The sequence below is a fragment of the Pan paniscus genome, chromosome 3 (assembly GCF_029289425.2).
Source record: "Pan paniscus chromosome 3, NHGRI_mPanPan1-v2.0_pri, whole genome shotgun sequence".
Lineage (NCBI taxonomy): Eukaryota > Metazoa > Chordata > Mammalia > Primates > Hominidae > Pan > Pan paniscus.
Genome location: NC_073252.2, coordinates 120,448,177 through 120,460,589, shown reverse-complemented (window position 1 = coordinate 120,460,589; position 12,413 = coordinate 120,448,177).

Sequence of the window (12,413 nt, the reverse complement as noted above, 5' to 3'; positions counted from 1 at the left end):
TTTATATTTGATGTGAAACATGGGCAGCCACATGTGCTAGGAGCCAGGGCCCAGTCTTGAGCATGAGTTCTCTGGTGGAGTTCAAAGGTGCCTCCTTATCTAACCACACTCAGATTCCATTATCTTATGATCTGTGGTTTCAATTGCTTTAAAGTGGAATAAAACTTTAAAGATAACTGTAAAGCAATCTAAGCCCAGAATGCTTCTGGGGTTTTATTTTTATTTATTATTATTATTTTAAAATATATTGGCGATGGGTCTTGCTATGTTGTCCAGGCTGGTGTTGAACTCCTGGGCTCAAGCAATTGGGCTCAAGAAATTCTCCTGCCTTGGCTTCCCAAGTGCTAGTATTATAGGCATGAGCCACTGCACCAGGCCTCTTTCTGGAGTTTTAGTTATTTTCTCCAATTAAAAAAATAACTTTCTTATTCACAGTTAATTTGATATCAATTATTTTAGGTAATCACTTTTTATCAGTTATCTCCAAAGCATTGTACTTAAGTGTCACAGAAAATCTTCTTCCATCATTTCCTCTACATTCATAATTTATCAAGTTACATAGCATTAAATTACATTACATAATTCCAGTTACAAATACAGAAGGCACAACAGGCTTAGGAGCAAAGGCAATGGATTCTTGGTAAGCCTTGAATTCAGATAATGGGATCAGAAATGCCAGCAGCTGTGGAGAAAGGCTGACTAATCTTCCAAGCTGAGGCACAGGGGGCATCAGTGAACAAGTTCCACAGACAGAATGAGAAGCATTGATTATCTAAGGAGCGAACTGATTGGGCATCCATTAAAAGAGCTTCTGCTGTACAGATTCCTCTGTCTGACATTCACAGTCCTCAATTGTGACCTAAACTTTCCTTTCTAGCCCCCATCTCCTACTATTCCCCTACATGTGTCTCATGAACCATCAATGAAGCCCTTATGAACCCCTTCTCTTCCAGAAGTATCCATACTTCCCTGTGTCACAAGATACCTTGTTCAAAACCCTCCTTTCTGGGTTCAAGGTATCCCTGCCCAAAACTTCACTGTGTTACAATAACCCCTGAAAACACCAAAGAGTTTCTTGGGAAGACACAAAGAATTCTTGGATAAAGATTCTGGATGGCTTGTTTGCACTGTTAGGTTAGTTCTGCATATTGATTTGCATAAGAATACACACAATGTCATTTCTAACTTTAAGGCAAGCTGAGAGTATAGAGCTGTCCACTCTATCCATCTAGGGGATTTTTAGACTCTCTTCTCCTTTCTGCATGGTAAGCCACAACTTATTAATTTGAAAATTCTATTCTGTATTTCTATAACATCATCAAACTCTTTGTGCTCTGAAACTCTCAGGGCTAGCTTGCTTTCTGCTCATTTGTCTATACTATCTTTCCACCTGGAATATCCTCACTAGCATATGTTCCTGTTAAAAACCTATCAATTCTTCAGCTCTCTCCAGAGACAACAACCAACCAATGAGATAGTATATAAAACATAAACCTACATATATACCACTCACTTTCCCAAAGGATCCCCAAAGAACTTAAGAAATTAAAAATAAGCATAAAACAGGAAAAAATGAAAGAAAAACAAAGTTGCTGGGGAATACATATGTTTGAGTATTGGAGTCCATCTCTTATCTCAGCAGAGTAATTAATTTGGTTTCTGGTTTTTCCTAATTTAAAAGGCAAAAAGATTATATATTCTTTTATCTGATAAAAGAAAATAAGCTCGCTTACCTTCAAACTAATTTATTCCTGATACAAATTTCAAGCCATATCTAACTACATGTTATCACCTATAGTAAATGGGCACAGAAGAGAAGCCTCAGGGGACTTCATTTTGCTGAGATAAATTCTTAGGGCCCTGATTAGAAATCTCTGGAAATCTTTTTGGATTATATCCAGGCTCTTTCATTTCATCTATCATTTCCTGAGGACTTTCTGATAGATTATCTCATGCCAGCACTATTGGCATTTCGGAGACTGGGAGGCATAATGGAAAGTGAATGCACACCAAGTAGCAGATTCTCTGCTCCACCATTTAACAGATGGCTGATTTTGTCAGAATATTCCCCTAATTTTTCATTTCCTTATCTATAAAATAGGTACAATAATTGGTAAAATATAAGTGAAAAGTATCTATTGCAGTGCTTGACACATATTAGGTGGCAAAAAATGGTAACATTATCACTAGTTTTCTGGAAAACAAAACCAAGCAAAACCAAAGAAACGCTCAAAAAATAAAAAAACCCTAGAACATCAACAGCTAAAGCTCTCTTCTGTGGCTTCTTTTCCTCTCATTTAAAAATGCACAGAATTCCTTAGTTCTGCAGAAACCTTTGTTTGAGTGTAGTATACCTTCAATCTACTAATTTATTTCCTACTTGCCTTTTAATGCTATTTCCTTACCAGTTGCCATCTCATTAACACTTCAAAATTTGGCTTTCCTGAAACTTCGTTTTCATTCTATTGGAGCTTCAAGATTCCAGTGACTTCCTTAGTGTTACTCTGCAGCATTTGGCAATTTTAAGAGATCTTGAGATTTTTCCCATTCCTTGATTCCATACTATTTTATTGTCTTCCTACTTCTCTTTACTTCTGTCTTCTTCAGTCAATTTCTCCTACCTCTACTGGGTCACAATGGTGGTTATTGCCCAAGGAGTTATTCTTTTTTTTTTCTTCTAATTTTTATTTTTAGTTCTGGGGTACATGTGCAAGATGTGCAGGTTTGCTCTATAGGTAAACGTGTGCCATGGTGATTTGCTGTACCTATCAATCCATCACCTAGGTATTAAGCCCAGCATGTATTAGCATTTTTCCTAATGCTCTTCCTCTCTCCATCCCACCCCCTGACAGGCCCAAGTGTGTGTTTTTCCCCTCCCTGTGTCCATTTGTTCTCATTATTCAACTCCCACTTATAATTGAGAATATGCGGTGTTTGGTTTTCTGTTCCTGCATTAGTTTGCTAAGGATAATGGTTTCCAGCTTCATCCATGTTCCTGCAAAGAACATAATCTCATTTCTTTTTATGGCTGCATAGTATTGCATGATGAACATGTACCACATTTTCTTTATCCAGTCTATTGTTGATGGGCATTTGAGTTGATTCCATGTCTTTGCTATTGTGAATAGTGCTGCAATGAATGCATGCGTGCATGTAACTTTGTAATAGAATGATTTATAGTCATTTGGGTATATACCCAGTAATGGAATTGCTGGGTCAAATGGTATTTCTGGTCCTAGATTTTTGAGGAATTGCCACACTGTCTTCCGCAATGGTTGAACTAATTTACAGTCCCACCAACAGTGTAAAAGCATTCCTATTTCTCCACAACCTCGCCAGCATCTGTTGTTTCTTGATTTTTAAATAATTGCCATTCTGACCAGTGTGAAATGATATCTCATTGTGATTTTAATTTGCATTTCTCTAATGATTGGTGGTGTTGAGCTTTTTTTCTTATGTTTGTTGGCTGCCTGAATGTCTTTTTTTGAGAAATATCTGTTCGTGTCCTTTGCCCACTTTATAATGAGGCTGTTTGTTTTTTTTCTTATAAATTTGTTTGAGTTTCTTGTAGATTCTGGATATTAGACCTTTGTTAGATGAATAGATTGCAGAAATTTTCTCCCACTCTGTAGACTGTCTGTTAGTTCTGATGGTAGTTTCTTTAGTTGTGCAGAAGCTCTTTAGTTTAATTAGAGCTCATCTGTCAATTTTTGCTTTCATTGCAGTTGCTTTGGCAATTTCATCATGAAATCTTTGGCCATGCCTATGTCCTGAATGATATTGCTTAGATTTTCTTCTAGGGTTATTACAGTTTGGGGTTTTATGTTTAAGTGTTTAATCCTTCTTGAGTTAATTTTTGTATAAGGTGTGAGGAAGGGGTCCAGTCTCAATTTTCTGCATATGGCAAGCCAGTTCCAAGGAGTTATTATTAGACTTCTGCTTTTCGTCCACACTCTCGTTAAATAATTTTATCAACTAATATCTTTATGTAGATGACTACCAAATCTATGTCTCCAGACCACATTATTCCCAGATTCCAGCTGCAAAACTACTGGTCTTCCATTTGAATATCTAAAAGGCATCTTAGACTCAACATCCTGAAGCATATCGTTTTCCCCAAATAAAATCTCCCTGTGAAAGTTTCAAACCTTTGAATCTTCTCTCCTGCTTATCTCCCCACAAAGACCTGTCAATTCTTCCTTTCTTATATAACTCAATATGCATCAATTTCCTCTACAATCACTACTACTATCACTCATTCTTGCATTCTCGAATTATTATAATTTTCTAAACTCCAGTTTTCCCCCATCTCAAACTACCACCAAGTTATTATTCTTAAATAAATCCTCTCATCAAACTCATCAAATTACTGCTCAATGCAAAAACATACATGCCTTCCTAAGAATAGAAAACCTACCTTAGTTTGGCATTCCAGGGTTAGAATTTTAAAATTGGATTTAATTTGACCTTTCAGACTTACCTAAAACTCATTCTTACCATTAATATTTATTAAAATAGCCTACTCATAATTCCTGAAAGCTTGTGATATTTTTAGACATTAGTGTCCACTCCTTGCCCTCTCCTACTTCTTAAAAAACAAAACCAAAAACAATTCCATGATTTCTTTCTGGCATATCAACTTTTACCTCAATATCAATCCATTTGTTTGTCAAAGTTCATGTTCAACTCCAGGAATAGAACATGTGACCCAAGCTTGGCCAATCAATGCATCGAATTTTTCTGGCCACAGTGATTATTTCTGGAATGGACATATGACCCATGTTTGTTCCATTAAAATTAATCTAGGACTTGTGAGGATGTTCCTGAGAAAAGTGTCAGACTAGGATCAAATAGTCTGCAGTAACAAACATGAAAGCTCAATGGCTTAACCAAATATGTTTTTTGCTCATGTCACAGTCTGATGGGCTAGAGGATCCCCTTTGGGGCTCTCCTCTAAATGGTGACTCAGTGATCCAGCACCCTGTACACTGCCATCTTAAACAAGGGGTAGAAAAGAGGGGTGAGTATATGGTGGCACGTGGCGAGGTTTTATTTATGTCCATCAGGCAAAACCCAGTCACATGGCTTCAACCTAGTTCCAAGAGAGGTGGGAAATACTGTCTTTCTATGTGCCTAGGAAGAGGAGAGGAAAATGAAATAAGATTTGGTAAACACATATGATTGTTTCAGTTACATGATGAGGGTGGGGTGGGGTAGTATAGAAAAAAGTAAAGTTGTAGAGTCACTTAAAGACATGAAAATATCAGGATTAATATTTTATTTCAATAAACATCCAATATATGGCTTTTTTTCCCCCAGAAATGTACAGTAGACTCAGAAAGAATCACAAGCACGTCTGTGTCCACTCAAAGTATCCAGTGGTTCATTTCCTAGTGAGATGGAACAAGGTCCCTTTCTGGGGCCAGCTGGCCCTCCTTCCTAAGCATGGAAATTTAAAAAAATAAAAACTTTGAATCCCTTCAAAATAAATTCCAGGCACCTAGCTAGTTCTGCAACCAGCAATTAGAAAAGTGAATAAGTAACTTGGGAAGCAAGAAGGTAATCACAGCATAAACAATAGTCATCTAACAGTAAGTTAGAGCCACAGGATGTTTGGTTTCCTGTAAAAACTAAAGATAACATCTTTACATATGTCCTTGAGTTGCTTTTCAGAAACCAGGACCACCACCAGATGGAAAATGGAAAATACCAACCACTGTAATATAGACCTCAGACAGACTGAGACCAGAAAATGGAAAAAGAATTCCAGAAATTCCTTAGCCCCTAACTCACTTTGGAACGCCCCTCACACCTGATTTATAAACACTTGTAAGTCACTGGGGAGCTCAGGTCTCAAGCATTGGCCACCCATTCTCCTTGTTTGGAGCCCTACAATAAACACCTTGCCTTCTCTCACTACAAATCCCCGTGTCAGTATTTGGTTTTGCTGTGTACTGTGTGAGCAGTCCCAGGTTCAGTTTGATAACACCAGGGATGTAAAACTCTGCAAGACGAAATTCTAGTCCATTTCCTTATTTTTCCTTTCAGGCACACTCAGCAACCTGCCTTATTGTGGACTGTCTAAAAAAGGGAGAAGCCAAAGAGAGAAGTACAGAGGAAAAAGGGGAGAATGAAAAAGAGCAGGGAATAAGAAGAGATGGGGACATATAGGTGGAGAGAGGGGAGAGGAGGGAGGAAGATGTCATAGTGGTAAGACCTATGACATATGTGTTTTGAGGTTTTAGATAAACTATTTAAAATTCAAGCAGCATTTCCTTAATTCTGCACTTCTTGCAAATAGACTGTGGCCCAACACATAGAGAAGCATAGTTGGTCCTGCTAACAGTAATAGACCCCCAACCTTTGCGAAATGATTTGCATGATTCCAAGACACATCTCTGCTGGAAACATACTCTCTTCTCCTTGGCTTCTTTCACTATATCCTACCCTCTTCAGTATCTGCCATTGCCTGCCACTGTGTCCTTTTTGGTTTTGGTCCTTGGGAAAAGTAATATGTATCTGGGGTAATATTTTTTGAAATATTTTTTCTTTGCATTCTCTTGTACAGACTGCCCACCCACCCCATTTTTCTAGAGGTATCTATTGCCTAACAGAGGGTTAGTACTGTTCTAGCAGGAATGCAAAGAAAACAGAAGCACTAATGAGACAGTCAAGTAAAAAGGGCTTCCCGGAGAATCTCCAACCAGCCTGTGTACTTGGAGGATGGGTGGGGCCTTGGGAAGTTCGTGCTGTTTGCAGCAGGGAGGAGCCTGTTCTCTCCTGTTCCTGTGTGGGAATCTGGGATTCAGTCTGTGAGATGCGGGCCTGTTAACAGGAACCCCTGTTGCTTTGCTGAGAGTCTTTTTTTTGCCCAGTAAATTCTGTTTTTCTCACCCTCCTATGTGTTCATGAGCCTAATGTTACCTGGTCAAGTGACAAGAAACTGGTTTTTAGCTGAACTGAGGAGAAAGTCATACAATACTAACATTCAGTTTATCATATCTAATAGGGATTTATGTGGAAGATAATGTTGCTAAAGCGAGGCTTTGCTGAAGGAGATAGAATTTTCTAAATTCACTTAGCTCCCGATGGAAATTCTTCTGGGGGCAGAGAAAATACTCTCCACTCATGCCTTATAGGTCATGAGACTTACTGCTGCTCTAGGGATGTGGCAGGCCAGGTCTCACTAATGCAGGCCTCCATAACAACTGTTTCATTATTGACTGAGTGGTTAAGTTAAATGTTAAAAGCTAAAAAAGCCAGTGCCCTTATACAAAGGCTGGAATGTAACAAAAGCCCACCAAGAGTTTTGCCTAGGCCCTTCCTGGGCCTTAAAGCATGACAAAATAACGAAGGAATTATTAACAGGACCAATTTGGGATTAAACAAGTTTTATTGTGGATCTGAAGAAACTCCTTGGGCCTCCACAAACAAGTTTATTGGGGGTCTGTAGGAACTCTCCAAACCTCCGTGATTTAGCAGGAGACAAGATAAGGGTAATCACCCCAGCACCTGGACCCATTTAGATTAAGTAAACTTACTGAGGCTCCAGAGGAACGTCTTCAGGACTCAGACCTTAGTTACAGACTAAAAGAAGTTAATCACATATGTCTTTAGATGAATGTGCACTTACACATAGACATATAGCTTAGAAGGTACGTAAGCTCTGGAAAACTTTATGATTTTGAGTTGGTCTGGCGATAATTTCCAGGCCTTCTCCCTGCAGCCGGTTACAGAAATAAAAACTCCCTTTCTCTCCAGTTCATCGGCATCTTGTTATTGGGCCATGAGAAATAGCAGCCCCATCCTTAGTTTGGTCCAGGAACAGAGATAGAGAAAGATACTTACTCACACATTAAACAACTTCCTGTCTATTATGTGCTGGGCATTGTTCTAAGTGTTAGGAATACAGCAAGTGAACAAAAGAGGCAAACATTCTTTATTTAGGAACATGCATGCAGTGGCGTGTTGGTAAAGGTTTAAAACTGGCCCTATGGAGAAAAGGGCTCTGCTGTGCAGTCCTTGCTAATTTTATGTTGTAAATATTCCCACCATGGCTGATTTCAAGTTACCAACATGATCTCACCAGAGTTCAGAAGGGACGCATACACTTGGTTCTCTTGAACTAGTATGAGCTGTTTATAGTACACAGATGCCTATATAAGTGATAGAACTGTGTGTGTGAGAGAGAGCGAGCGAGAAAGAGAGAGAGACAAAAATAGTGTAAAATTCAGGATAATAATTACTTCTAGAGGACAGGCGGAGGGGCAGGATGACGGCAAGCACAGAGATAGGTATAAGATACTGGTAATGTTTTAGTTTCTGGACTGGGTGGTGATTTCATGATGCTCATTGTATTATTTAATTAATAAGTGAACAACTGAAAATAAAAGAGGAACATGCATGAAACCATTGAAAGTAATACATTATGAATGAAAAATTCAGATTAATCCACTTCTGTGTGACTGAAAACCAGGTAAGAAAGTGAGATATATCATACAGAATGTCAAAAAGCTCAAAATATTTCTTTAGCTGGAGAAATGGTGGGAAGGAGAAGACCCAGAAGCTGTCAGTAGAGATGGGCACAGGGCAGATAGACAGGTTCTTGCACCCCCACTTAAAAGCCTTAAACTAGGCCAGGCAGAGTGGCTCACACCTGTAATCCCAGCACTTTCGGAGGCCGAGGTGGGCAGATCACGAGATCACAAGTTCAAGACCAGCCTGGCCAATATAGTGAAACCCCGTCTCTACTAAAAATACAAAAAATAGCCAGGTGTAGTGGTGCGCACGTATAATCCCAGTTACTCGGAAGGCTGAGGCAGAAGAATCACTTAAACCTGTGAGGCGGAGGTTGCAGTGAGCTGAGATCATGCTGTGTCCAGAATTGGTGGGTTCTTGGTCTCACTGACTTCAAGAATGAAGCTAAGGACCCTTGCAGTGAGTGTTACAGGTTCTTCAAGGCGGCGTGTCCGGAATTCGTTCCTTCTTATGTTCGGGTGTGTTCGGAGTTTCTTCCTTCTGGTGGGTTCGTTGTCTCGCTGGCTTCAGGAGTAAAACTGCAGACCTTTGTGGTGAGTGTTACAGCTCATAAAGGCAGCGTGGACCCAAAGAGTGAAAGAACAAACCTTCCACAGTGTGGAAGGGCACCCCAGTGGGTTGCCACTGCTGGCTCCTGCAGCCTGCTTTTATTCCCTTATCTGGCTCCACCCACAGCCTGCTGATTGGTCCATTTTACAGAGAGCTGATTGGTCTGTTTTACAGAGAGCTGATTGGTCCATTTTGACAGGGTGCTGATTGGTGCATTTACAATCCCTGAGCTAGACACAAACGTTCTCCAAGTCCCCACTAGATTAGCTAGACACAGAGCACTGATTGGTGCATTTACAAACCTTGAGCTAGACACAGAGTGCTGATTGGTGCATTTATAAACCTTGAGCAAGACAGTGGGTGCTGATTGGTGCATTTACAAACCTTGAGCTAGATACAGAGTGCTGATTGGTGTAGTTACAATCCCTTAGCTAGACATAAAGATTCTCCAAGTCCCCACCAGACTCAGGAGCCCAGCTGGCTTCACCCAGTGGATCCAGCACTGGGGCCACAGGTGGAGCTGCCTGCCAGTCCCTCACCGCAGGGTGCCTGCACTCCTCAGCCCTTGGGCGGTGGATGGGACCACCAGCTGTGGAGCAGGGGGGCGCTCTTCGGGGGAGGCTTGGGCCCTGCAGGAGCCCACGGCGAGGGGAGGCTCAGGCATGGCGGGCTGCAGGTCCCGAGCCCTGCCCCATGGGGAGGCAGATGCGGCCCAGCGAGAATTTGAGCGCAGCGCCGGCAGGCCAGCACTGCTGTGGGACCCGGTGTACTCTCCGCAGCTGCTGGCCTGGGTGCTAAGCCCCTCACTGCCTGGTCCGGCGGCACCGGCCGGCAGCTCCGAGCACGGGGCCCGCCGAGCCCACGCCCACCTGGAACTCGCACTGGCATGCAAGCACCCCGGGCAGCCCTAGTTCCTGCCCGCGCCTCTTCCTCCACACATGAGGGAGCTGGCTCTGGCCTCGGCCAGCCCAGAAAGGGGCTCCCACAGTGCAGCAGAGGGCCGAAGGGCTCCTCAAGCATGACCAGAGTGGGCGTGGGGCCTAGGAGGTGCCCAGAGCAAGCGAGGGCTGCGAGGGCTGCCAGCATGCTGTAACCTCTCAATGCCACTGCACTTCAGATGGCAACAGAGTGAGACTCTGTCTCCAAAAAAAAAAACAAACAACAAAAAAAAGCCTAACCTGGTAGCTGCTTTTGAAGCATCAGTACACATGACCCACTTTCTCAGGTGACCCAGAGAGGAGCTGCACCAATCACAGATTGATGGGGATTCAGTGTGGAGTGTGGGGACAGTGGAGACAGGGTTCAGTGGTACAGGCAGTGCCCACAGGTCACCGTGGAATTCAGGGGACTGAATGTTTCTCATGTGCCCCAGTAAGAAAATATGGAGGTGCCAAAAGCACTGGTGGACTGGTTTGTCCTGCCCTGGCCAAGACTGTGCCACTGAAGTAAAGTGGTTGGACTCACAGGCTTCAGCAAGGGGAATTTATGAAGGGGAATTTATATCTGTTTTTAGGTGGGAGGAGGTAGAATAAGGCAGATATCTTGTCTTTATAATTCTCTGTCCTGTTTTTAAGCAAACAGAGGGAAGACAGAGCTCTCCTGCATCTGCTTCTTAATTGCTTTAGTATAAAAAAAATTATGTTAAAGAGGCATATTTTGAGGTGGTGTAATCTGGTTTCCTTCAGAGTCAAGGAAGAGACCAAGTCTTGTGCCACTATTTTTTTTTTTTACACATTTTTTTTTTTTTAATTGCTTGAAGGCTGAAAGCTTCTTGAAAAGACAGGCCACAGTTTACCCATGTTTGTATTCCTAACACCTAGCATTGTGGCCAGTCCAGAGCAGGAGCTTCAAAATCTTTGTGGAATTGAACTGAATGATCTTTCAATCCTACTCTCTCCCCTTGCCTGTAGCATCCGACCTGCCTCCTAACTTCAGAGAGAAAATCAAACCTGGGACAACATACACACACCTCCACTCTCCTCCTCTCACACTCCAGGAGCGGGTTTCCCGAAGTTCTTTCCTTGGCCTTCTGTTCATTCCTTCTCATTCCACCCCTCTCCCCATCATGTCTCCTGTCTCATGGCAACACTGCTGTGACAAGTTTCATCTCTGTGGGGCTCTGGAGACCCTTCAAAATGTGGCTTTAGGCTGCCTGTTCAGCCTCATTGCTTGCTGTTCTTCATTCTGGCCAGGCTGCTTTCCCACAAAGTGGCTGCTTTCTTCACCACTCCTGTGCCTGGGATGCCTTTTCCTCTTCTGACTCCAACCTTTACATCCCATTCTTCATGGCTCCAGCACAATGTCAATCTTGATGGTGAAAGATTTAGATGAAAGCAAACATATGTTTTCAAAATCTTACGTCTTTTAAATCCTAATTTTTCAGGCATTTAGGGACAAAGAGCTAAGAAAAAGAAAATATCAATCTCCTCTTTCTTCTATGTCCTCTGCATCTTTCTCTTAATTTCTGCTCTTCTCCCTTCAGAACACAGACACACACAGGCACACACACACACCAACACGCACGCACACACTCAGAGTGGTAACTTTCATGGGTAGAATCCCTGGTGCCAACAAGATTATTTAGGATCAGGGGAGTTAGGACCCACAAACTTCTCATCTTTCCCCAGCTCCGACTCAATTGCTGTTGGGCTCTTCTTACATCTGTTAAGAAGAAGACAGAGTAGGGAACAGAGTAAGGGATGAGTCAATATTAGAAGTTTAAAGAAAGGAATTAGATAACTGGAATTGTTTTAAAATGCTGGGAAAGTGACTCCCATAATCCCAGAGATTTATGCCGTTGTTTATAGTGGCTAGCAGGGAAGGAATCGTCAAATCTTTGGAGCTTGAAGAAAATAATTTTCCCACCTATGCTAGCAAAGAAAGTTGCTATTGATTTGTAACACTACGGTTAGAGTTGAGGCAATAATTTCCCTTCTAAATTCTCACAAATGTAGCAAACCAGATTTTAGTTTGTGAAAACCATAAAAATTTCTGACTAAGCCAGGGAGAGAAAAAGAGTGTGTCTGGTAGAGTTTATTATGCGACCAGGTTGAAAATGGGACATTTCGAAAATTGAAAATTATTCTGACCAGGTTGAGAATGGGACATAGGGTAATGGTTGATTTCATGTGTCAACGTGGCCAGGCTGCATTACCCAGATATTTGATACATTATTCTAGATGTTTCTGTATTATAAAAAAGTGTTTTCTAGATGACATTTACATTTAAATTGGTATATTTTCAGTGAAGTAGATTGCCCTCAATAATGTGGATGTGCCTCATTTAATCAGTTAAAGGCTTTAAGAAGCCTGGTTTCTGAATTCTGT